The 26,008-nt window shown below is 38.3% G+C and overlaps 1 long non-coding RNA gene across 2 annotated transcripts in view; it reads right to left on the bottom strand.

The window, feature by feature from the left end:
* Window positions 1-10,730: 10,730 nt before the first annotated feature.
* Window positions 10,731-26,008, bottom strand: part of LOC116216534 — a 21,307-nt gene continuing 6,029 nt past the window's right edge. Inside the window, exons 2-4 of one of the 2 annotated variants that reach the window (XR_004159462.1) lie at window positions 22,867-22,974; window positions 19,088-19,208; window positions 10,731-15,226 (exon numbers count right to left, since the gene is read on the bottom strand). This is a non-coding gene — a long non-coding RNA (uncharacterized LOC116216534). Of the gene's footprint in view, window positions 15,227-19,087; window positions 19,258-22,866; window positions 22,975-26,008 lie in introns of both variants that reach the window. The other variant, XR_004159461.1, reaches the window with a different exon arrangement.

The raw sequence follows: 26,008 nt of genomic DNA on the forward strand, positions 1-26,008 counted from the left end.
GAGGGTGCAGCGCCGGAGGCTTCGCGCCCTCAGCGTTCCGAGGAGTCCCGGTACCGCTGGCACGGCGCGGTCCTCCCGTTTAGTTAATTGCTTCGCGAGCGTCTCGGTGCCGCTCGTCTCCCTGTCAGCTGCCGCTCCTCAGTACCTGTTTGTGCGTGGGGAGCTTCTCTCGCTCCTCGGAGTCTCCGTTGCCCAGTCAGCGACGCTGCCCGCAGCAGCACTTCTGTCCTCAGCGCGTGTGCTTTGCTGGGTGCCGTTGCGCGGTTCCTCAGATCCGTTTCCTCCCGGCGGGTGCCACGCTCGGGCTGTGCTCGTGCCAGGCGTCTGAAAGAAGGGGCGTTCGGGCAGACGGTGCGCTCCAGTGCTCGTTCCCCTCAGCTTCCTCTACTGTTCTCATGTTTACGTGGCAACTTGCACCGAAAAATAAAATCGGATGAGGGCCGTGTCCCAGAAACGGCACAGATGGCTGCACGAGCTCCGCGCTGCAGCCAGGTCTCCCAAGCAGACATCTCGTGTATCTGCTCATGACGTGATCCCTATTTCCCCGTTAGTTTATCATTTATCTTAGTTCAGCCTCCCATTGTTTCCCTGCTAACTTCTCCCACTTGTTTATTGCTGTTTCACATAATCTCACCATCACTCTCTTTTACTGCCTTTTTTTTTTTCCTCAGATATTCTCCCTGCCATGTCCAGAAATGTAAAAAGTAAATCTCCGATTCTTCCAATTTACTTGCTCTCGGCAGAGCTCAGCCAAAGTCACTAAAGAGGTTCTTGTTGAAAGAGAAAGCAGAGGAGGCTCAGCGTGAACTCTCCTTCTTTTTAAGCATTCAAAAGCATTTTATAAGCCATTGTCTCTCTTTTTTTCACAAACCAGTGCCGTGTGGCAAATTGTGCAGAATAGAAATGCCTATAATGAATGTATTTAGTACTGGGTCACGCCAATGAACATTCTGCCCCCATGAATAATACTGTTTTACAAGTTTGCAGCCCTTTCAAATCGCTGATCCCCAAACCCTATAGGCAAACTAGAAAAGCTAACACAAGCAACTGGGACTTTAGAAACCCATAGCCATCTGGCCTAAATCTCTAACAATCCAAGCCAATAATTATATCAATTCAGGCTTTAGTGAACCCCTTTGCAAACACCAAAAGAGCAAAGAAAGGAATTAGTGGCCATTCTAAGTTCTGGTGAAGAAAATTCAAAGATAATCTAATTCTGTTAGTTCACGGCCAGCTTTTTTTGCAGCTCTGATAAATCTTTCTATAACATTTTTCCAAAACACCAGTGTAAACTCTTTTCTGACAATAATTGGGGAAATGGGTTCAATTAAATGCAGTTCTGAGTGTCAATAAAAAGTATTTTGTTGATAAAAGAAGTCACTGCCCCATTACACGACTACAGAAGATGAATAATTCATAGAAAAATAATTTCCCTGCTGAAATGCTAACACGTTTTATATATATATATATATATTTAAATGATAACGTGTTCCTGTGAGTAACTGTTGGGTACATTTAGCTATGCAGAATTCACTTCATAGTGCAGTTCTTATCACTTTCCAAATAGTAATTCCATTTCATCACCTTGATCTTTCTCAGAGACACCCTCTGAGATACTCTCATATTAATATCTGTATTAACAGATAGCAGGATGCCTATAGATGGGAAAAGCAGTGTCTCTTTTCTTTTCTTCCTTTTTTATTTTGGCAAGTTCACCACCAGGTTATTTATAACGTTGTCACACAAGTCCACACTGTCATGCCACCAAGCATTAACACTTACAGTGAAGATAAAGATGTCACTGGCACAGCCCTTATCAGGATTCTGAACTAAAGCAATGGGGAAGCATTCCTCTGCATTTATTTATTTTTTTCCAGCATCCGCCTGAACCTCTGAGCCAGGAGAAGACCCTCCTCATTCTGTTGGTGCAGAGGCAGCGGCGTTGGAGTGAGGGGCGCTTGGGAACAATCACAGCACTCTCAGGGCTGATTCCTCACTCAGCCAGTGAAAGAGTCCTGTCTGAAAGTCTCTTAAACTCCCGTCCACCTTTGACATGGCAGACTTCCCTTACAAAGGGAAGGGAGAGTCCCACGCGCAGCCCGCAGACATTTCTTATGGAGTGTGGTATTTGAGTGCTGCTAGGCACGTGAGTGAAGTGCTGCTGGCCTCCTGGCTATTCCTACCCGATACCCATCTACTGACTGCAAAATCTCATCCAGAGTTGCACTCAGAATTGCCCAGCAGTGCACCGGTGGAAAGAAAAGAAAGCATCTCCCAATTGGACTTCCTTTTGCCTACACTGCTGCTTCAGAACCACAGCTACACCGCAGCTGAAATAATTTTTCATTTAGCTGAAAATAGGTTTACTTCTCTGGTGGAGATGCTTTAAAGTCCGTCTTGTTTCTCAAAGGTGTTTTATTGAGCTTGGAAGCATATATTTCCTTCTAAAAGTTACCAATCCCCTAGGTGCATGGTATATATCCAAAATTTAGGTGACAAAGAATTTTACTTGGAGGAACTGCTTTGAGAAACAGTTCCTCGCCGGGGACAGGGGAGAAAGAAAATGATTTCCCTGACGATGACAGAAGCACTGTGAAATTAGCACAGTGCCATTTGGTTCATCCACCCCACCCCCAAAAAAGAAATGAGGTTTTATTCACTTTCAGTTTGATTTATTGCCTTATGTTGCAACATGTTACAAAATGTCATATGCACTATGCTCCAGTGCACAAGACATAGCAAGACAAAATTTGATTTGACACCTGTGTAATGAATGTGAAAGACAAGTCTTCCTAAGTCAGAAGTGTATTTTAAAAGAACATTTCCATCACAATGAATGACAAAACTGGGGGGCTGTTCTCTCCCTCTTCTCTTTCTCATTCCTCTCCCTCTGTCTATCCCTCTCTCCTTCCTTCTCTCCCCCTTCCTCTTCAATGAGCTTGCTACCCAAAGTAAAACCAAAAACAGGTCTCTCATCTTTTCACCTTACATTTCCATCTGATGCAGCAGAATGGGCAAAGGGTACCCATGTAGGAAGATGAGTATTACCACTTCAGACTTACTCTTGGAACCACACAGAAGTTGCTAGACGACTGATAGGTGTGAAAGGAGGCTGACATTTCAGCCTGATTTTTTGGCACGGACAACCACATTATAGAACTTATCACAAAGTAGTGCTGTATTTGTCCAACCTGTTCGCTGTCTCATCAGATGTGCTTGTACCTGATACCTCTTCCAGAACTGGGATGCATTAGAGGTTGGATTGCTCTAAGAAACATTAAAGGTTGAGTGAGCCGCTGCATTATCAAATAGAACCTCCTGTGTATCACAGTCTTCTTAAGTAAGCCCAGTGAGATTAGCTGGGGCATTTATTTTAACCTTTATTTGTCCCCCAGTCAGGCATCAGTTATGCAGCAGAGCACTGACCATCCCAACTGGAGACAGGCTGCTGATAGATAAATTAGAAAGGCCAAAAATCCTCTTGATACTATCAATCCTGATTTCCCATAAATCTGCACCTTAAATTACCATAACCCTAAGAGCACTGCCCCTGTTGTGCCCCTTCTTCCCAACAGGAGCATCCTCGATGACTGCTGTCACCTCTGAGACACCTGTGAACGTAACAGCTATATCAGAAAAATGTCTTCTTAGCCTCAGTAGAAGAGCATTTGGCCCATAAGTGGAAGGATGGGGTGACCAGAGAGTTAGGTTTAGGGTTAGCCCTTGAAGCAGGAGAGGAGGGGTGAAAAGAGAAATTTAGTTCATGCTCCTGATCTACACTTTTCGCCATTTCAGGTTTCTTTGAGAAATCTAATCATTCATTAAAATACATCAAACCACAAAATTTTATACATTTGCTGATGGTTGAGAACTTTTTTTTTTTTTTTTTTTTTAATAAGCGAGTTCAAAATTAGATCTTACATTATCATCAATCATTGTGGCAAAGGGCAGGGGAGCAGATTTTCTGCTACACGAGTAAATTTTCATGGCAGTTTTGCAATGCAGCATTGTGTATATAAATAGCAAGTTAAACTTGTACATGGTTCATGCATGGTAAGTACTGTGCCAAGATATTTAGTCTCTTTCTGAACCAATAAGACATTTATCTCTCATTGTTTTACCAAGTGCAAAAATGAAAAATGCCTGAGCTTACTGAATCTTGATTACAAAGAAATGCCCATAACACATTAAAGGTTACTTTTGAATTAATACGAGTAGTCATTAACAGACAGGCACAGAATACAATGAAAATTCTGTTGTCTGATCCCTTTAAATGCATCTGACATTGTGTTTATCATTCTGTTTAGTTGTTTCCTTGTAAAGTATGACGTAGAATATCTCTGCTAGCCTTTTACCTCAAATTGCTTTAAGAGCAAGGTATGCACCTCAGTAAAACGAGGTTTTCAGCATTATTTATGCCTGGGACATTACCAAAGGCACCTTTAAAAATATGGTACTCTTCTTTCCCCCCACACCTGAGGAAACCACGTAACACTTTCTCACAAATGCCACATTAACCCAACTGTGGCTGAGGTTGTACACAACTGCTCGTTTCCTAATGCATCATTTTTTTCTGTCACCAGAACCAGATATTCCAGAGGACAGTGGCTATAACACTTGGTCCATGCCCAGTGAGACTGGAGAAACACTGACATAGTTGAAGACCCCGGACCCCACTTCCCCATAAGGAAAATACTGTCGAGAGCTGGGACATTCTTCAGGTGCATAATGTTTTCAGCCTTATGCACTGTTATAACTGCATTGAATATCCTATGTCTGCTTTTATTCCAGGTGTTAACAAATTGTTATACTATATATATATACATACCTGTGTGTACACATATTGATATATTATATATAATTGATGTGATGCATGTAATGGAAATACTTGAGTTTGAAATAAATTTGAAATGCTTTCCACCACACTGCTGCAGTTCCCTAGGGATGAACACCTTGCCCTAGCACCCTGCAGAAACTAACTTGTGATGATATCTTCAGGGCCATTCTCACATTTTACAGGGCAGAAGGGCGCTACATTTGTGATTCTTCGCAAGGATGAGGATTTGTAAAGGAAGGGGTTGAAGTCTGGTGTAGATGTGAATGTAGCCAGGGCTACAATGCACACTTGGTTAAATTACCACCTCAAACCAAGCTTTTTAAGCACCTTTAACTTTCTCCACTACCCCTGGGAGTTTAAAAAAGGAGCATAATTGCTGCTTCAAGTATCTTCAGTCCAGACAAAGCATGTCTTCAATCTTCCCCTGACAGCCTAAACCAAACAGTCCAGATCCACTCAGCTGCACCCCCTGCCAGCAGCTGCCTGCTACCAACTCACCCCAAGGACATCTCGGGGTCTGAGCCTCACAGGGCTCAAATTCTGATGACAATGAAAGACACTTGGTAAGACTTGTTCAGAAACAGATATTCTTGGGCAGAGATTTCTTGCAAGAATCTGAACCTGCCCACATGGCAGCATTTAGCAATCCTGCGTTACACACCATGGCCAGTAAAGGAACCTGGTGCTGGTGGCCTTCCCTCTTCAAAACCTCAGGCACAGCTTACCAGCCATCCTGCTCCAAAAGTCTGGACCAAATATGCAGTTTATTTTATTTCACAATAAATATTTATAAAGCACTGTACATGGGTATCTGCATTCTATGTTCTTGATTTTGCTGGGAAAAAAGGAAAAAAAAGGAATAAAGAAATGCTCCCCACTTTTATGTCATGGGAAAACATGTGGAAATGTAAACCTGCTGTAGGAAGCAGGCACAGTGGGAGCTGTAATGGGAAAAAGGCAAGCATGGTTTATCAGCAGAATATGTAACATATACTGAACATCCGGCTTCCCAAGTAAGTTGTTAACAGTGCTCAATACAACTGTTTCTTTTTAAAGAATCAGATGTTCCTTTTGTTTTTTCCTTTTCTTTTTTTTTCCAATAGATGCAGTATGGTAAAACTGGTGCCATAAAGTCATTGCAAGAGACAGCAAACAACTTTGTTATCATAATAGGCTTTTTTTTTCCCCTTTATTAAACAATGGCTCTAGCAGGTGGCATGTGGCTGGGACCGGGTCTATCACCATCTCCAGGGTGCCAAGACGTCCCTTAAAGTTTCTGTGGGAGGAATTTGTTGGTGGGATTTGGATTGTAAAGGCACGTGAGCATCTGCTGCCTGCTCAGTCTCATTACCATTGACACAATTAGCTCCTGCAGCTCCTGACCTGGCAGCCAGAGCCGGGACTCAATTTTCCTGCCTCCCTGACAATGCTCATTGCCATTCATCGGAGCGCTCAGGCTCCTCTTCTCCCAGTCCGGGCCAAGGAACTGTGAAAACAGTTCGCATAGGGACACACTCAGGGTTGAAAGAGCAAAGTGACATAACAGCCTACAATCAATGGCCTTAGTACAGCACCACCGATAAACTTCCAGCATTCATAGTGAAGTCTTCTAGTAAAACATAAATCACTGTATTACAAAAATAGCCTTATTTGTTTTTACACTTTTGTACGCTTTTGGTAAGTATCTTATAAGCTTTTTCAGTGATTCAGAAGACATTACAGAGTGCTACTGCTCTTATTCCATAATCTCAGCCACATTCAAAGTTGTGACAAACTTTTGTTTTTTTTCTCCATTATGAACAGACAAACTCTACTTTCTGATTTTGAGTTAACAGTCTAAAAATGAGACTTTTACTCTTTAGGCTATAGGAAAAGTCGGACTTAATTGACATCTTTCTCTGATGGCCATAGACTAAACAAAATGTTAACAAGTATCTGCAGATAAAGCCTTTGCATTCCTTTAAGTGTCCTCACCCCACATAAAACTGCAATTATTTTTCATTTTCCTACAATAGATGCTGCTTGATTCCTCCCTGCTGGCCCCATGTCCTTTTATTGCTTCAAAGAACCCCTTGCCCATAAATGGAAAATTAGAGAAGTTGCAGTTTTTTTTAAATAAATCACTCAGCTAAAAGCAGAGAGGCGGGGAAGGAGAAAGAGAATGAGAATTTAAGCTGATCTACCTCCTGAATAGAAGTCAAGGATCTCTCTCAGTCTTTGAACAAAGAAAACAGAAGGGCTTCAAGACCCGAACGCGCAGTAAACTTACAGTTTTTGAATGTTGCATAGATAGCAAGTTGTGACCTCACTGAAAAATCCTAGATTTAAGCAGAAATACATTTACCACCACATGCCTTTCCTGAGCCTCTGTCTCGTTCTTTGTAACACCAGAGGATGGAAAATGTCACGCAGAGCTGGGGATGAGGTGAGGGCATGACATTTATTTTCAGATGTTTTTAAAACTCAGGGCAGTGTTATTGTTTCCATAAATCATTACTACAGGTTTATTTTCCTCAGCCCCCTCGCTGTCTTGTTAGGCAAAACACAAGCTGGGCATTGCCACCCCGCAGAGCTAAAATGAAAGAAGCGGCTGCATTTTGGTGAGCTTCCCAAAATGATGGCTGGTTCCAGGCACCTCTGCGGTTGTACAAACCCGGAGCCCGGAGGAGAAGAGGGCCAAGGGCACCTCTCTTGCTGATACTCAGAGTGCATGCTTGTTTGCAGAACTGCCCCAGTTCTTGTGGCTTTGTCATGGAAATGCGAACCCTGAAAGAACAGTCTATTATGTCACATTACAAATTATATTATAGGGTTTTAAGTAATTGTTTGCTTACTGTTGTCACGCACATGTGGTTTATTGAAAGTTGATGTAATCATTTTGGCAAATTTCCACTGGCAAGAATCAGGCGGGGTTAGCTCTGAAATCAGCTGTCGTGGGGGCTCGCACCAGGCAGTTAATGGATGAAAGGCTGCCACAGACACCCTTCAGAGTTAATTTGCACAGACCCATTTTAGAAATAGTGCACTATGGCCCAACTGTATGAAATGTATTGTGTGTGTATTAGTATTCATAAAATTCATTAGAACCCTATTAGTTCAAATGAAAGAGTTCTGTTGCTTTTGTACGATAAAAATGAAATTCTTTGTGGCCAGCAAAAAGATACGAAGTGTACAGAAAACATATCAAAAATGTGTTTTGATTTTCTTGAGACATTTCAATCTGACACAGCTTTCATCTGTCAGGAAGATTTCTGCTTTAATCAGATGTCAATTCAATTAAATATGCAAGACTATTCCAAAATAACCTTAACTTAATGGAATGCATTCTCTCACCAGGCTGCATAAACATGGGTACACCCGCATTTTTTTTCTCTTTTTGTGGTCCAAAACATCTATGTCAGACCCTGGAACACTTCAGTATGATGCAATGAGGCAGCTGGCACTTTTTTTACAGAGAGTTTCTAAATTAGAAAATAGTTATAACTGGACTGGTACTGAAGCATGGTCCTCTTAACTCATACACTTATTTTCCAAACTGTGTAGACCTTTTAATGGAGCAAGCTGCAGGTGTTATACACACACACACATATATAGTATGTATTTATGTACATGTAAAATTTTTAAAGAAACAAGGTGTTTAGTGAAAAGATCTTTGTAATGAATCTCCATAAGCTACTTTTGCAATTTTCAGCTATTTGTAATCATTGTTCATGGGTGTCTTTTCCTTAGGGTGTCCGTGTTAGTAAGATGTTGGCCTATTTCAGCGGAAAATGTTTTATCATATGATTATTATTTTCATTAGGGATCACATCAGTTGATTTAGGGATGCCAAAGAATACTTCCCTCAGCTGACTGTAACACTAGCTTTTGTTTATAGCTGACAAAAAGCTCCATTTCTTTGTTGGTGGGAGCATAAGGAAGGAGCCTGTTGACTGAGGTATCCATGTGCATAGGTGAGTTAATGGTTCAATTTCAGCCAAAGTGTATATTAGTGAATCTAGATCAAATCTGAAGACTCCTTGATGGGAACTCCTATATGGAAACTCCTAGATCACAGCCATGTCTCACATTTGCAGCTGATAATATTTTAAGTGTTTAATTTTTGAAGTTATATCTTTCTAACTAAGATCTGTTCACATTCAGTTTCCAATTTCCACCTGGGTCAAACAGCCCTCAGCCATGACAAGCAGCTGACTCGTTAGTAATTCAACATGGTTATGGTCCATAACTCGGACTTCAGGCAGACATTGTTCTCATAACTATGCTTCAAGCTTCATTTCAGTACATTAATATCTGACAGATCAGGATGGTTTGATTTGTTGTACCATTAGGGACTGTGCTGCACTCTCTTTGGCACCAGTAGGCAGAAAGGGACGTAGGAAGTACTGTGCTTGTGGGCTCACCTGGGCTGGATATGTTAACTGAATTGATTGCATCTGTAAAGTCTACCTCACAAAATATCTGCCACTGGGACAAATTCTGCTGTCACCAAGGAATGCACAGGGAACGCAAGTCCTCACTTTTAATAGGATTAAACGAATGAGATAAACCATTTCTCAGTGTATGGCTCATGATGTGTGCCAGATTTATGTACCATTTGCCAAAACTGAGTGTAACTGAGGGGAAATCATTTTTAAAAATTGATTTGTTTCCCTGAAATACAATAGAAGTGCTTGTACTATAATTGCAACAACTCGGAGGAATTTATCTTTTTTCAGAAAGAAAAAAAGGAATATATATATATATATTTATATATCTGTATGAGCCTTAGCCTTATCCATGTGGAAATGAGGCCAAAATTATTGATTTATATTCTCAACCAAGCTATATACCTAGTCTCACGATCTGTACATTTATGAAATGAGAAGGAGTCTTCATAGTCCTTGGCCTTTGACAAATCTGATCGTTGTTACTACTTCTCCAGTTACGAAGTTTAATTTACAGTGCCCCCAGATGACAACAGAAAACTGGCTATTTTTCACAGATCTTCCGTAATGCGTGAATTGTGAAATTAGTTTATTGGAGCTGAGCACCCTGGAGATTGTCAGGTTTCCATGATATGTACACACAAATAGAGGGGTGAGTAAGAGAGAGGAGGGAGAGAAAAGATGTCTCTGACATCTCATTGTTAGCGTTAGCATTTTGCAGGACGACCAACCTACTGTCAAATCTACTTGCAAAATATGTGGGGTTTTTACCTAATGTAAAACCATGAAAGCCATATTTTAAATGAAATTAATGCAGTGTGTATTAAAAATAATAACTACCCCTAAAGGAAAAAATATATATATATAAAATAAACTGAAAGTGAGCCTTAAAATAAAGACCTATATAAATTTGTATGTGAATCCTACAAAGTCAGTATGACTTTGTGAACAGATAAGTGCTAGTAGGTATCTTTGTTCCAGACTTCTTAACAAAAATTGCACCAAGTTACTTTTTGTTGAAAATTGAAAAATATACTAATTCATGGTAGTTTTCAGTTCTCAGGCTCCCAGTTGGTTGGTATGCCTGCCTTGCTATGTGGCATATATCATTTCTAACAGCTGCCTTTGTGTCATTATGCAAAATTGCTTTCACGGTGTTTTGGACTGCCCAGACAATAACCACCATCTCCCTACAAGCAATGAATTTTTCTGGTGACAACAGCAACCAAGTATGCAACCATGAGCACTATGTATACAAATAACAGAAGTAGATACATACTACACTATTGTGCTGAAATCCAGCGTTCCCAAACTGAAAGTATATATATACATTAACTTCCACGTATGCATTAAAAATAACAGCAGCAGCAGCAGAAAAACAAAACAAACAAGCAAACACCAGAGGGGAAAGGGAAACGTACACATTAAAAATACACAGTAAAATCTGTATGATGCATAACATAAAAAAGATTAAAATGGGAATGAGGGAAACACAGAAACAGCACTAGAATGTATCATTTTTAATTGAAATCAAAGCAAAAAGCCAAAGTCTTAGGTAAACAAAAGCTAATAACAACCTTGTTTTGCATGTTTACGTGCCAGAATAATATGAGATTGGAAATGATTGGAATCCACTGTTGCTGGAAATCTGACCACAAGCAGGACCTTAGTACAGAAGTGAGGAAGGGATCTTTGGAAAGGGGATGGTTCAGCTGTATTTGAACATCAGCATACAGGTGCTAAAGTGCAAAGAGAAATATCTGGGAAATAACAAGTGATGAATCTTGTGGGTAGTGATGGGAACAGGTTTTTAGGAAAATAAACATAGAAGAGAGGCAGAAACAAGGAATGAGGAAAGGAAGTGAGAGATGTATCAATGCCATTCCTCTTTTGACCACACTTAATGAAAAATAAAAAAATAAAAAAAAACAACCACAGAAGATCACCTGGAAAGGACAACGTGTAAATGGAATACAACATTATATTAATACTTTTCTAGTTCTGTTTTAATCAGTTTGCACAGATTATACTTACAACTGGAAGAATAGGAAGGTAGAAAATGCAAGCAGTATCTGCTTCTGCTCTAGTAGGGGGATTTAAAAACTCAGGAAAAATTCTCACATGCACTCCCGAGTACAGTAATTTCTCAGAAAACTAACAAGTTTTTGCATAAACTCTGGTTAGAAAAACATGAGCATTTAAAACCCTTTCTGTGCTTCTGAATCCCTGAAAGTCTAAACATTAAAATATTGAAAGCCCAGGAGAAATGAGCTTTCAGTTCACTCTCCCCAGCAGCCTGGACACTTACGTTAATAAGAAAAATAAAGCCTTAAATATAAGAGCAAATATCTCTGTACAAACTGTGAGAATGAAAAGTTAAACATTTTTTCTTGATATATCTGCAATAGCCTTCTTTTTATCATCTTAAAGATTTATAGTTATTAGCATATCCACTATTGTAGCTGAAGGGATTTTATGATGCTGTCATCACAGAGCAGGCTCAGTCGTTGTCTTTCCACTTTCTGATGAGAAATAATTTTACTTTAGCATTATGCAGTCTTCATGCTTGTTACCTAGAACAATTAGGATTTCATCAATGTCCTTTTCTGAGTGTAACAGAATGAAAAATCAATGAGTGGCTGTCCTGAGTGTCAGGGGGAAGAAATTCAGTTCTTGTGCAAACGGTGAAAGAAGCTGAAGAAACCAAATGTATATTCCAGCTAACTATGCACAATGATATGCCAGGTAATCCTTAACTCTTTCTAACATATTATGAGAAGAATATATAGATTTAAATGAAATAATGATTTAATAAAAGATATATTCAGGTAAGAGATACACCAAGCTTGCTTCCATCTCTGTCCCGCCGCATGCTCTAAATAACTTGGTTTTTGCAATGTTGCATTTGTAGGGATTGACAAACAAATCCAAGCCTGAAAACAGACAGCCCTAAAGTTATCTCTCAGTCCCAAATATTTTCCTTGAAGGGACCTTGCTTCTGAATGCTGTATACTTCATAAGGCAAGTGTAGTGCACATATTTTACAGCCGATACAATCTGACTTTGCTTCCAAAATTGATGGCTGAGGCAGTTCTCTCAGCTGTTATTTTTCTTCTATATCAAGTTAATACTCAAAGTGCCTGATACACTCTGTTATCCCATAAGAATCAAAGAGAATTACCCTTAAGGTACGTATTTTTGCTAACTGATTGAATCTACAAATCTAGAAAGAAATAGGATTGCATTTGTTAGTTTGGCTTCTGGTTAAACAGATCCCAAGAAGGAATACTTCTTTCCCAATTAGCTTAACATTTTTCTCCTACCCAGTATGAATTTCACCATACAGTTTTAATTGCAAAAAAAAAAAAATAGTAATTAAAACCATTGACCATTCCCTTAGCCAATCTGCTTTTTCTAAATTACTTTATTGAATCTCAGAGCTTCATGTGGCTTATAACATTGTTATGGCATGCAAATACTAAGAACAACTTCTGTAGTAGAAAGAGAGAACACCTACATATCTAGATATGAATTTCTACCTCAGTATGGAAAATACATATGAAAAGAATATATAACAGTACTAGTTTTGAGATTTCAGGGATTGTTTTTCTTTTACCATGGTATTTCATCTAGATATCTTACACTCTCTTTTGCTTTATCAAATGAGTCACTTCTGCTGCTTCTCTACTGTTGAGATGGTTTCTGAAATGGCTTCAAAATAGTTTATAAATGTGCATATATAGGCATGTACACATACAAATTTTAAAGCAGATTATTATCTGTTTCTGTACATTATTGTTGTCAACCTCTCTGGTCAGGAACCACCTTCCGTCAAACCTCTGCCATTCACAGTGGGTGCCACATTTGTGACTTTATCCTTTGTAATTGTGCTGGTGAAAAGGAAAGTAGATTCTCTGGAACAATCAAGAAGTCCTGTGGATAGTTTTTTATCAGGCCTAAAACTTCAGCCTTGGTATCATATTTCATGAGAATCCAAGAGAGATCGGAGCACTACAGTGCTATTTTGTCTGCTGTCTTCATAACTACGCAGGAGATTTTCTGTGTTGTAAATTCAGTTTTGAATTTAGGGGGTCAGGTGACCAGCAAATAAAGTCCTCTGAGTATAAACAAAAAAAGAAAAAGATTTACAAAAAAGTACTGGGGAAGACTGACATTTTTCATGATCCTGTGCAGAGCAGGAGGGCTGTTCTGCTGCTGCAGGCTGGCTGGCGCTGGGAGCCAAGACATGTGGGGCTCATTAAGTTCCAAACAAGTTACGAAAGTTTGAAGCAGGAAAGAGCTCAGTTTGAGGAATGAAACATTTGCGAGGAGCCTCCAAGTCAAGAAAATGTTTTGTTCTGCAGCTTTTTGCGTTGTCACTTAGTACTGCCAAGAAAGGAAGGAAACTCAGGAAGTAAAGTTACCTAGTCTGAATGTACATTGTTAACGGCATGAAATTCTTCTTCAAAAGATGGAAAATTCAGCCCTAGTTGGAGGTGGAATGTATTAGAATGGATGAATCATGGCATATTTCCTGTATAACAAACTGCCCAAGACATTAAAAGAAAAAAAATAAAATGTAGAAAATGTCAAGGTTTGTATTCAATTTGCATGGAGAAGCATATGTATATAGGTATATGTGCATATGTGTATATAAATATATATACATATACATGTAAACAATAATAAGTTTTACATTTCAGATGGAAGACTGGTTTCAGGTCTTCATCAGAGGAAGAATAAGTAATGAAATTAATATATTCATAAAAAATGCAGCTGCTTAAACATTTTTGTACAGTCTTGTTCCGATCAGAAGATGTTGTCAGAAGCAACACATTGGCACAAAAAGAAAAATCAGACTTGATAATCAGCATTTTTCAAAATATATGTCATTAAACTACTCCAGAATCACTGCATTTATGAGGAGCAGAAAACCAGGGAACATGCCTTAATTAGAGTAATTTTCAATCAGGATGGAAACGTCACAGTGTAGAAATATCTCCATAGCCAAAACACCTCACAAGCTGGCTACAGCCTAGCAACTACAAATGATCAGGAGAAATGAAGGACATTTAATGCTTCACTATTACTAGCCAGCTCCCATTATCTCAGTCCACGTAAAAGTTAAACCTGTCAATAGACAGTTTTTGAAGCTGCATGGGGAAAAAAAGCCACAAAGTGGCCCAGTGCCTTCTTGGCCAGCTTAGAGTACATCTTTGGACTGATCCATTTGTGATAACTGCCATTACTCAAATACCAGTTTAGGAGCTCAATTAAAATATTTTATTCCTTGTCCAGTTTCAACAGGAGACTTCTTCCTTTCATTTTTAGAAGCTTTACTTTTGAAAAATCAATTATTTATATTTCAGATCAATTCCAAAAAAGCATCTGCATTATCATGAAACAAAGCTAATTCCCACAGTACAGCCAAGTCTTGTTCCTGCATCCCAAGTACTCCCAGCCTTACAGTTCAATTTCTATGAGCTGTTAGAACATCCAGTTGTGCTTACTAAATTTCTGCAAAACCTAATAGAGTATGACCCAGTTTCTTCACGTACACTGATATATGTTACCTCAAGGAATAAGTTGCCTGAAACAAAAACATCTTACACACCTCCTTGACAAAAACAAGCAATCGCTATGACTTCATTTCTTTCACTTTTAGAGTCCAGCCAAGAACCCTCGGATTCAAACCCTCGGGTTCAAACATCTCTCAATATTGCACAGACTTAAGTACATCATTTACACAGGAGTCACATACGTATAATTTCTACCATACCTTTCAAATTCCAACTTTTCAACAACGTCTTATTGATTTGTAAGAGAGGTATCTGACCTGAAAATCCACTTTGTTCCTCTGTGGATGAGATGAATGGCAGATTAAAAAGCAATAATTTCCTTAGAGAAAAACACACAGCTAATGGAGAACTTTTTGTAGATTTGAAGACTTTTGTTTTACTTCCTGGGGCGGGGAGGGGGGAAAAAAAAAGAGAGAGAGAATTTATGAGAAAATATATTAAAAAAAACATATTTGAGCAAAAAAGTAGGACTTGAAATATATTGCTGGAATTGATTATTAACTCTGTTAGTGGGTATGATCTTAACTTTCTGTCTTAAACTGTGTTATAGAGCAGCTTCCCAGTGAAAAACTAACAGGGGAAAATCTATCTTGAATTATTCTCATTACTGTGGAAAATCAAAACAAATGCCAGTGCTAGTAACGATAATAATATATCTATCTTAGTTGCTTAATTATATATAAACAACACAGTCTTGAGTGATCTGAAAATTTTGATTTTGACCATAAAAAACCTCGTCACGCTGGCTAAACATAAATGTTCATTTACCTGTTACTTCTGAACATTGCCTGCTCTTCCTCACCTAAACTACACTTAATTTTTGGTTCTGCAGTTTGGGAGATTTGCTAACAAAACCATTATATATTATAATTAGCTTTTCTGCTTATAAGGGTAGAATACATAAACACACACATGTATAATCAGCAATGTAGGGATGTTGATCTAAAAAAATTACATTACTAAATACCAATGAAGCCAGAGCAGTTATATTGGTTTTGTAAGTTCATCTGTGCACTCAGGTAGACATTTGTGACAAAAGTCTACTGAATGTAACAATTTCGACTACATCAGAAATTTCTGCACGTGGCATATATATGTATGTGTGTGTATGTATAGATATATATACACACCAAGCAATTTTTGCTTTTTGTACATTAAGCTGACTTCACAGGGCCTACTGGATGAAGCAGCCATTTTCTATTCAGCCTGGATTCATTTTTTTATAGATAGATCCATATTGTGATGTCTTACAGTAAATTTCTCAAGGCTTTTCCTTGTTCTTTATTCTCTGTTTATCAAATGTAAAATAGCATTGGTCTACAAAGGTATACATAGCTCATGAAACTTGAAAGGTTTTAAAACTACTCAAGAAATTTCCTTTCTCATTCTGGAAACGGTGGAAGAGATAAGAAAAATGTTTGAGTTGTAGAAAAGCATTCAAAGTACCTGACATGGCAGAGGATGTGTTTATGCTGTTCAGGTACAGGTGGGTAGGAAGGGAGTATTGTAATAAGTCTGCATACTCATGGCAGGAATACACAGCTTATGGCAATGAGTTAGCAGAGATAACATCACTGCAGTTACATTAAATAAAATAAAGAAAATGGCATAAAAAGTCTAGTTCACAAATAACTGTATCTCAGCCTCAAACACCAGTGGTAGATTTATGAAATGTGTACATTTTGTTAAGGGAATAGCCTTTGAACCAGCAGTTTGGGACACTTAAGAAACACTGAGAAATCAGCCAATCTTTTCTGGAAGTTACAGAACTAAAAGCAGGCTTGGGTTTAAGTTCAAGGACTTCACAGTCTGCTAGAATTTGGACAAGATCTTGAATTTCCAAGCTCCAAAACAGTAAAAGCTCTGTGTGTCACTGAGCTTGTAAGCTCAGTTAGATTCATGAGCAGCGATTTTACTTCACCAGTTTCTGTACCCTTTGTAAAAAGAGGCCACAAAATGGCAGGATTTGGGGTCCCCTCTGAGAAAAAAGGAAGAAAACAAGAGCATGTGCAGGAGAACCATTCAGATTGCATGCAGCTCTCATGCAGTGTATTTGACTTATCTCAGTGGAGTGTGCACTGTAGGAAAAAAACATGTCACTGCTCTAAAACTGTCTTTTCTAATTCAGTGCATCCATGTATTGTTATAAATCGGTTTCCCAAGCACTGAAAGATACCGAGACAAGAGAGCAACTTTGACTGTTAGCTATCAACTCAGATAATGAAAACTTTCTTTCAGCATTAAGCTTCCAGTGTATGAAAAAAATAAGACTAAAAATATAAATAAATGCCTTCATGTTTTGCCTAGGAGAGGGTTCCTTCTAAGTGCACATAGGAATCAGGCATTCACATTCATCCTGGTTCTGTTTCCAAGGGAGTTTTAAAAGCATCTGGAAGTCTACATTACAAATTGCTGTCCTTTACATTTCTGTATTTCTGAATCTTAATTATAGGGTTGTTGGCAGATGAAGCTGTCAGACAGTCAAGCTTGAGTACTTTGTATGTTTGGGTTTTGTTGGACGTTAACATAGAAGCATATTGAACACGCTACATACCTTATTCTCAGCTATCACAACAAATTACCAATAGGTACACACATTTCAGCAGGTATACTGGTAAATTTACTATAAACATATGTCATGATGAAAGAAACAGAATAATTATCCTATAATAGATTTGAATATTATATTTATCCCAAGGTCAAACATACAAACAAGTAAGTTTTGAATTTTACGGGCATTTACGGACGCTGAGAAACGCTTCCTTCCTACATATACCTGTCCATATTAGGTTGTTCTCTGTAAATTCTTGGTCTTTCTGGATGAAGAGTGATTAGCACTAAGAATATATACGAGTCTCACTTTGTCACAATAAACAAAATGCTACTATCCGTAAGCACCGTAGGGAAACAATAGGTACTGTCTTCATATTAGCATCTCCACACTTGACAGCAAAGATATATTTTGCCACATGGTTAAGTCTCGGGGCAGACAGCTTATTTATATAACTTTGGCTTACCAGTTTCCTTCATAAAGAATGAAACCTTCTCTAAATGATAATCTTTTGACCTCCAACAGGATAGTGATTTACAGAGCCACAAAGACAACACTGTGTTTAAAAAGCTTTAAGACTCCATTTAAAGCTTTTACGGTGCAACAGTGCTTCTAATAATACATTTAGTGCTCCAAGTTGAGACAGCTTGCTGAATAAAGAGATAGTTCTTACATATTTAAAAATGAAGTACTTACTCATGATATAAATATATTTTACTGCAACCTGTGGAAAACAGCTTGCAAAATATAGCTACAGTTTCATAGTATCTGGTAGTCAAACAAGGAGCAGCGAGGGCAGAGTGGGAGGAGAAAGGCTGCATGAGTAACCCCTGGATGTCTGATGGGAGAGAAAATGACATCCTTGATGTAAAAGCACTCTAACAATGTAAACTAGAAGGATGATGTACATAACCATTCTAGTGTAACGCACATGATTTTCACTTGGACAGATATGTTATTTAGATCCTGTCATGAAATATAAGTCTTCATTTTCTTTCTACATCCAAGTAACTGGATTTTCCACTCAGCAAAGCAGCACCGTTAAGTAAGTTAAAGACACAGCACAGCATCAGATGTTCGAAGTTTAAGTATCCTCTCTCCTGTGGGCCTGTGTTATATTCAGACAGCTGGTTGTGGTGCATTTATTTCTAGAATACATTACTCACTTTTCATGTGATCGTTTCTGGGTAGAAGCTGGCATCTGCTCTGGTTTATTCAACTTTTGTGTTGGAATGAGGAGGAAGCAGGACCTTATACTGATGGATCTCTGACCAACAGCCAGAGCAAGCATGTTTTGTTTTGTTTTAATGTGGGGAAAGTTGGTTAAGATTAGAACAGGGCAATTCATTGCATAGGTTTATCTATAAAGTCAGGTGAAGACTGGTCTGGCTTGAATGTTACTCAGATCAGTGTAACAGAGAAGGAATCAGAGTGTTTGTCACTATGTCATGATAGATTTCTTGTGCCTGCCCTTTTCCCCTTTCTAGTGGAAGATATTATTTATATTCTGATAGGAAATGCAAGATTTCACTTTTTTATACGTTAAAGTAACCAGATATTCTGCACATTGCATCACTTTGTGGACCACTTTCCAGGACATATTTTCTCTCCCAGCTGTCAAAATATTTAATGCTTTGAATTAGCATTTCAATTAAGTGCTGTATTTTGTTTCTGCAGTTTTGAGAAGTCATACCTTGGTCACGTAATGGCAGATTTCTGTGAACTTCTGGGATAAACCGTGGCTTTATTCAGGGTACTCAAGTGCTGTGATTTTCAAAAGTGCACTGAGGAGCTCTGGCTGTAAGTTCACCTTCCTGTGTTGGACATGTGGACAGAATTATCGCTTTCAAGTTCTAGCCGTGCCTTTTAGGAAGACAATGTGAACAGATGAAAGGAAAGAAAAATTCCTTACCAGCTGGAAAGAAAGAGTGGATGCAGACATGGGGATCAGCAGAGCTCAAAACGAGAGTAGTTATGGGAAAGGGAAGAGCCTTCATCAAGCTGCAGGTCACCTCCAGCTTATGCATTGTGGAATAAAACTGTCCTCAGGCAAAGGGAGCAGGAGAAGAAAACAATGATGCCCAGATCGTAGCTATCTGGGTGCTTCAGGTAGCCAGCAGAAAGGGGTTCCAGGATCAGTGCTCAAGACCAGGAAACAGAGGGGGATCAACTTGCAGCCAGTGCTAGCTGGAATAGCAAAAAGTAGGAGAGAAATCCCTGGAAGCAGCAGGAGAGTTGAGCCTGGCAGGACAGGAGGAGAAAGGACTTGATAAGAAGCTGAAGCTTTTTCCTTTGCTTTCCTGATGAGTTGAGCTCAAAGCAGCAGCACAGTTCTACTGCAGGTACTTAAAGATGTAAAAGCTTACTGAAGTCAACAGACATAAAACAAGCCTAACAGCATGATATAATTTTTGTGTTTCTGCTAGAGCTGGCCAAGACTTTTTCAACTAATTATAGTTTCAGCAAAATATGCAGTTTCACCTAAATTAGTAATTTTGGCTGCAGAAGGAGTATCTGCTCCAATCTACTTCATTTCTCAAAATATTTGCAAGATTTTGTTTCTATTTCACTTGCTTGCCAAATGAAGTAGATTATTCTCTAACATTTTCACAAGTAGGAACTGCTGTCGGAAGACCAAAACAAATCCAGTTCCCAGACCATAAGAAATGATGTTCAAAATCTTTTTCTTTTTTTTTTTTTTTTATTCTAATCTGTTCTCTTCATCCCAGTGCCAGGAAAGGATCATCTGCATAAATTAGCACTGCGTGTTAGTCAATGAGTGGGTAAATTTGTCATGGGAGGGAGCAAGGAAAACATGGCTACTCTCCTCTGTTTGGGTGAAAGTCTACAAAACAGCAGCATGCAAAATTGAAGAAAACTAAAAGATGAATTACAGTTGTGGAAGAGCTTCTGTAATTTGTTTTCATATTGATTTATCAGTACATAATATTCATTTGGCTATCACTAATCTCATTTCCCTAGACATGTACACACATTTTAGTAGTACTTTTTCATTTAAGACGTATGTGCCAAAGTTGAAAAACAATTAACCACTCTGAGAGGGAAAAGAGAGTAAAACTGTGACCCTTGCTCCTTCATCTGCTTTGTTTTATAGCAGCTTTATTTTTATCTATAATTTTCTTCTTTTTATTTCCATCATTTCACTGCTGTGCCTGCTATCACTTACCGCTCTGATGATCTCCTGATAATATTCAATCAGGCCATGTATTCTTGCTATGATCAGTATAACAGCGAGCATTAGGGTTGTTTTTTTTTTTTGTAATCTTCAAATGCTACAATCATTATCCACCACACAGAGGCACAGATCACAGGAGGATGCATTTATGAACTACTAAGACAGATTTTTGGCTAAACCTGAGATTAAGTTGTATAAGATCAGTGGGATTTATTTTTAAATGTTTCAGAAAAGTTGGGTATTAATTAGGTTCCTTAGCAGAGGTAAATTAAATAAATTGATCACGCAGTGACTTCTCACTAAACCAAACAGAACTGATAGATATTTCAGAACTGCCTTAGCAAACCAGGAAATTTTAGGTAAGATTTTTGAAAGATGTTTAAATATCCAAAAATCTGAATGATCCCTACAGGAAACTTTGAAAATACCCTGAAATCAATGAGTTAGGTACCTTCAAACAGTTGAATTTCAACTAGAAATACCAGTCTAGCTGAATATTTAGAACTAAAAAGATTTAAAAATATATATGCCTGGCAGCTTCATTCATTAAGAAGGCATGAACTGGACCCCTAAATAAAGCGCACTCAACAGTTCACACTCTATAAAACAATCAGATTAATATTTTTAATAATTGGATGAGTGGAGAACAGAAAGCAAATGTTAGAATACAGTGGTACACCAAAACATACCATGCCCTCCATCCAGTGGACATAGGGACATTCAGGATGGCTAATGCAAAGAAGGAGCTGAAAGTAGAAATGCCTACATCCAAAAAGGATGCACTCAGAACTGTTCCTCACATAGGAGTAACTGGAAAATCCTCAACTGAAAATTCTTAAGCAACTGGTGCAAGAAAATCTTCATATTACAGCAAAAACTATGAATCATCCCAGGCTATAGGAACAATGCCTAAGAAACACAAAAATTGTTTAATACGAAAGGGCGACAAATTCAGCTGTTGGTGATATCATGATGAAAGAAAGTGAGATTTTTATTATATACATGGTAAGTCTAGTCCTGGAATTTACCTTTTTTTAACAAAGAGAGTTCAATCAGAAGAAAGTTCCATTCTTTTTAGCATCCCTATCTGAAAATAACTCGTGTTATAAATAAAAGAGTATATTCTTCTGAAGAGAAAGAAAGCCTGTTGTATCCCATGCAGATGTGTTATTACAGTCGACACTTTACCATATTACAGCAACTTGAGGCTTTTATTTCAGGAAAATAAAGAAGGATTAAATGATTATTCTGGAGACAGGAAAAAAGGGGTAAGAGGCAGAAAGGACAAGCTCTGCAGAACTCTTTTATGCAGCATATTTTCGTAGACAATACTTTTTAGAAGGGTCTTTCATTAGTGCAGTCAGCTGGTCAACTAGTCTCTTTCTGAAGAAACTGATATATAAAAGAACCAAGACTGGAGCAAGAAAACCTTGAAAAAAGTATGTTAGAGATTTTTTATAATATGCAAGGGAGTTATAAGATGAATTTAGTAATAAAGAAATGAGTTTTAAAAGAATAATCATGTTTCACAAATTGCTACATTAAGAAAGACACTTATAATGTCTCCATTTTTAAATTTTAAATATTATTGAACTCTAAAGCCTGGCCCAAAGAACTTTATTACAAAGAATAAGGGAGGCATTAAAACACTGAGTTATGTTCAGATTTCTTTCAGTATTGCCACTGTTTCTTTCTAGTAACTGCAGAAGTTGCAGAAGTGTGCACTAAATTACATATGTGCCATGGGTTACTAAACATACATTATATTATTACACCTGAATATAAGTATAAGTAGAGATATACCCAGGTCTTCTCACATACACTCTGCAATTATTCTGTACGCTGATAGATCAGAAGCTATCAAAAGAGAAATTAATGAGGACCATTACGGAAAAAAACTAAGATGCTGATGACAGACAAATTTAATATTGTTGGAGACAGAGAATTAATTCTCGTCTTTGTACTTCCAGAAAAAGCTAAAGGTCATATCCTGAAGAATGCAAAGGTGAAATGTTAAAAGTTTTATGATAATGCTAATGCAGACAGGCAATTAAAAGTAGAGGTTTGCAAAGCTTTATAAACTCAAGTAAATTAAAAGCCAGGATCAAGGAGAAAAGGTGGTTGTTTAATCCCTGGTAGTGTGAGCAACTCTACATGCCCAAACAGGGTTAATAATTTAGAACTGATATTACAGAAAAAAATCCTAAATGGATAGTGCAGACCTATGCACTCACTAACACCAAAGGTGAAATATTGATAAGAAATGAGATACTTACACATAATTTAAAGCTATTTGAAACTGCTGAAAGCAGCATGGTTTCAGGAAATAAATCGTTCCTTCAGTGGCATGTGTTCTGGCCAGAGGGAAGAAGAATCGAGTTAGCCTGTGGGTAAAAGCAAAAGGGAATTTTAAGGAGGCTTTGAATTATTTCTAATCTATGGTACAACTTCTTAAATTTGAAGCTCACAAATTGTATTCTAGGCCAAGACTAGGCCATTATCTTGATAGATGAATGAAGCATTCAATGGTCATGTTCTAGCCATGACCTGTTGGCAATTCAGCCAGTGCTTCATCCTTACCATTGACTTTTATTTCACATACAGTATGGAACCATGAAAGTTGTCTGAATCTAGAGGAGAGAACATACTATGAATTTTACCAGTGATAGGCTTTTGCATGGACTCACAACAGTCATGTGATACTCAGTTTTGAGGTAAGCTTTGTATTTGTTCAGAGATATTCAGGAACTATTCAGGAACAGTTCCTCAAGAAAAGTGAGAGAAACTTGACGGTGATTAAGAAAGACACAAGTACTTGGAATATATTACAGCATGAACAAGAACAAATGTAAACATAGCAAAAGCCCCAACTCAGTCCACCAGTCAGTGTCATGAACTTCATATTGGCTGCTATTCAGTTTTCTTCTCAGTGTTTATCATTTCACCTCCATTTGTCTGGCACCTGCATTACCAGACCCTTGCTGGAGATCCACATCTTCACAATGACCTTGCCTCCTTGATTTCCAGATAAATGAAGTACTACACAAAACAGTTTTTAGATTAGCAGAACTAATGTTAATTTTAGAAGCAGCTACCAATTTTTGATCAGAGAACTAATTTTTCTAATAACGCTATAAAATCACAGTGCACAAGGTATATATTTCAAGACAGCCAAACATTTTGTGGACAGAACAAAAAGCATTGTGAAGAAAAGCTTATACTGTAAGAGAGAGGAGACGGCAACTTAAATATATTAGATTCAGAAAAGGTTTCTATAACAGTCAGCAGTGATAGAGCACTTCCTATCAGTTTCTGAATATGAATGAATTTGCATTACACTTTGCAACCAAAACTGAGAGCAGCCATCCAAGGTATCTTTGACTGGTCTAGCCTTCTGTTGGCCAGCTGTGAGCTCTGGAGGAAGTCAAGTTGCTCTCCTTCTGGTACAGACCCAAAGTCCAGACAGACTTACTATTTGCTATAGCTGTTGGTACTACAAAGATGTAGGCTTGGCACACTTCTGTCAAAGTTGCAACGAGAGTTAAAAATCAATATGCACAGAGTGACTGCGGGCTTCACAATGCAAATATTCACCCTAGAAAAGCAGACAGCATTGGACAAGACTCTGTCTGGAATAAGCAGGTGATGTTTCTTGTATCCAGCATAATAGCATGAGGCAACAGTCTTCTCTGCTAGATTTTTTTTTTAATTAAAATGTTCTTTACTTGAGGCACAGAGCAGTTAACCTGGCATGAAAACACAAGGTGCATCTGGTATATAGTTACTGTCTTTTCAGCTCAGCAGTGGCTGCCTCAGTAATTCCCCTAATATTCCTGTTGTGATTCCAGCATGAGGAGAGAAACTGAAGAAAAAAACCACATAGCTGCCTCTGCTGAGATTGCCATGAGTGCAATCTGCTTACTCAATTATTTGTTCTTTCACAATAATAGTATAAACATTTGCATGTGGTTTATCTGTCCAACCAGATTTCCATATTTTTTAAAAATATATTAGGAACAAATTCACTTCCCTCCCTGTTTATGTTGTTGCTGTTTTTTTCTTTCAGTGTTAATTACATTTGGTCTTGAGTGCTAACTTAACAGAGTTGTCTGTTTTCTCAGAACACCTTGTCTCTCAAAAGCCAGAGATCTTGCTTGTTAGAAGTATTTGTATGACTTAACTGCATGACAGGCTTTAAAGAAGCTGAAATTAATGAATTACCCTCATAACAGAGAGTTTATAGATATCTCTGAAACAGTGTTATTTAGAAGTATTGTGTTTTCAAATGTATCAGATAGGTTGTGCTTCTCCTAGAGCTAGGTGTCATGTTTTTTGTCTATAAAATATGGAAATGGCTTTCAGGTCTGCAGCTGAAAATAATACCTGGGTGATATATTCAAGAGAGTGTCTGTACTTGTGTCTCAGCTAGTAATCATGTTTTATAAGGCTGTCATTATTACTCTTGGCTTGAGCTCTGTTAATATATATGTATTCTTCAGAAGAGAAGTACAACACAACATTCTCAAGACTTGCAAAGTAAACTATCATCTGATGCCTTGGTATTAGGAGAAGGAGAGCAAGCAATGAAAAGACAGGGAGCTGCTTCTCATTAACTATTGTAAGATGTCAGCAAGATTAAGGTGTCAGGGTATAGAAAGATGAAGAAGAAAAGAATTACTTAGCAGATAGGCATAAATGAATATAAAATGTGAATAGAGGGTTCTAGCTTCTTCTAAGGGTAAAAATGGGCCAGTAGACATTACATTGTGTTATAATCAACTCATCCACTTGATTCTGACCTTCATCCTCATAGGTGAGAGGAGCGAGAGCAGAATGTTACCACATAGCCAGTGCTGGGAACTTTCAGAACCATTATTTCTGAAAAGAAATGAATATTCAAAGGCCCCCTTGACATAATGAAGGTTAAATCCTATGTGGGGTTTTGCGGGCACACGCAAGTGCTGTCTGGCTTAGCTCTAAAAAAGCCTGAGTTCAGTCTGTCTGTGAGCTGCTGGGGGGCTGCACAGCCACGTTAGTGCAAGGCTGAGCTCGTGCTCAATGAACTGGTGATAAAAAGGGAGCATTACTTCGCCATCTCACAAATGCAGCTACACGACAGGCAACGGGTCTGGCAGAACAAAAATATCATATAGACATATATACACACAGAGAAGTCACTTGGCTGCAAATTAATACACAACTGACTCTTAGAAACCACCTTAGGTATCACTAGCTAATAGCAGCTAATCACTAACTCATACCATTTAAATACTTGTCACCTTGCCTGGAAAATATTTAAGTTCAATGAGTTAACAGTGTTTACCTGCCAATGAGAGAAAAACGGTGCCATTTTCTCCACAGAAAAGCAATTCCAGCCAGGTATTGCCATTACAAAAACAGCTCTTCTTTGTAAGAGTT

This window comes from Meleagris gallopavo, chromosome 4 (genome assembly GCF_000146605.3).
Source record: "Meleagris gallopavo isolate NT-WF06-2002-E0010 breed Aviagen turkey brand Nicholas breeding stock chromosome 4, Turkey_5.1, whole genome shotgun sequence".
NCBI classification, from domain to species: Eukaryota; Metazoa; Chordata; class Aves; order Galliformes; family Phasianidae; genus Meleagris; species Meleagris gallopavo.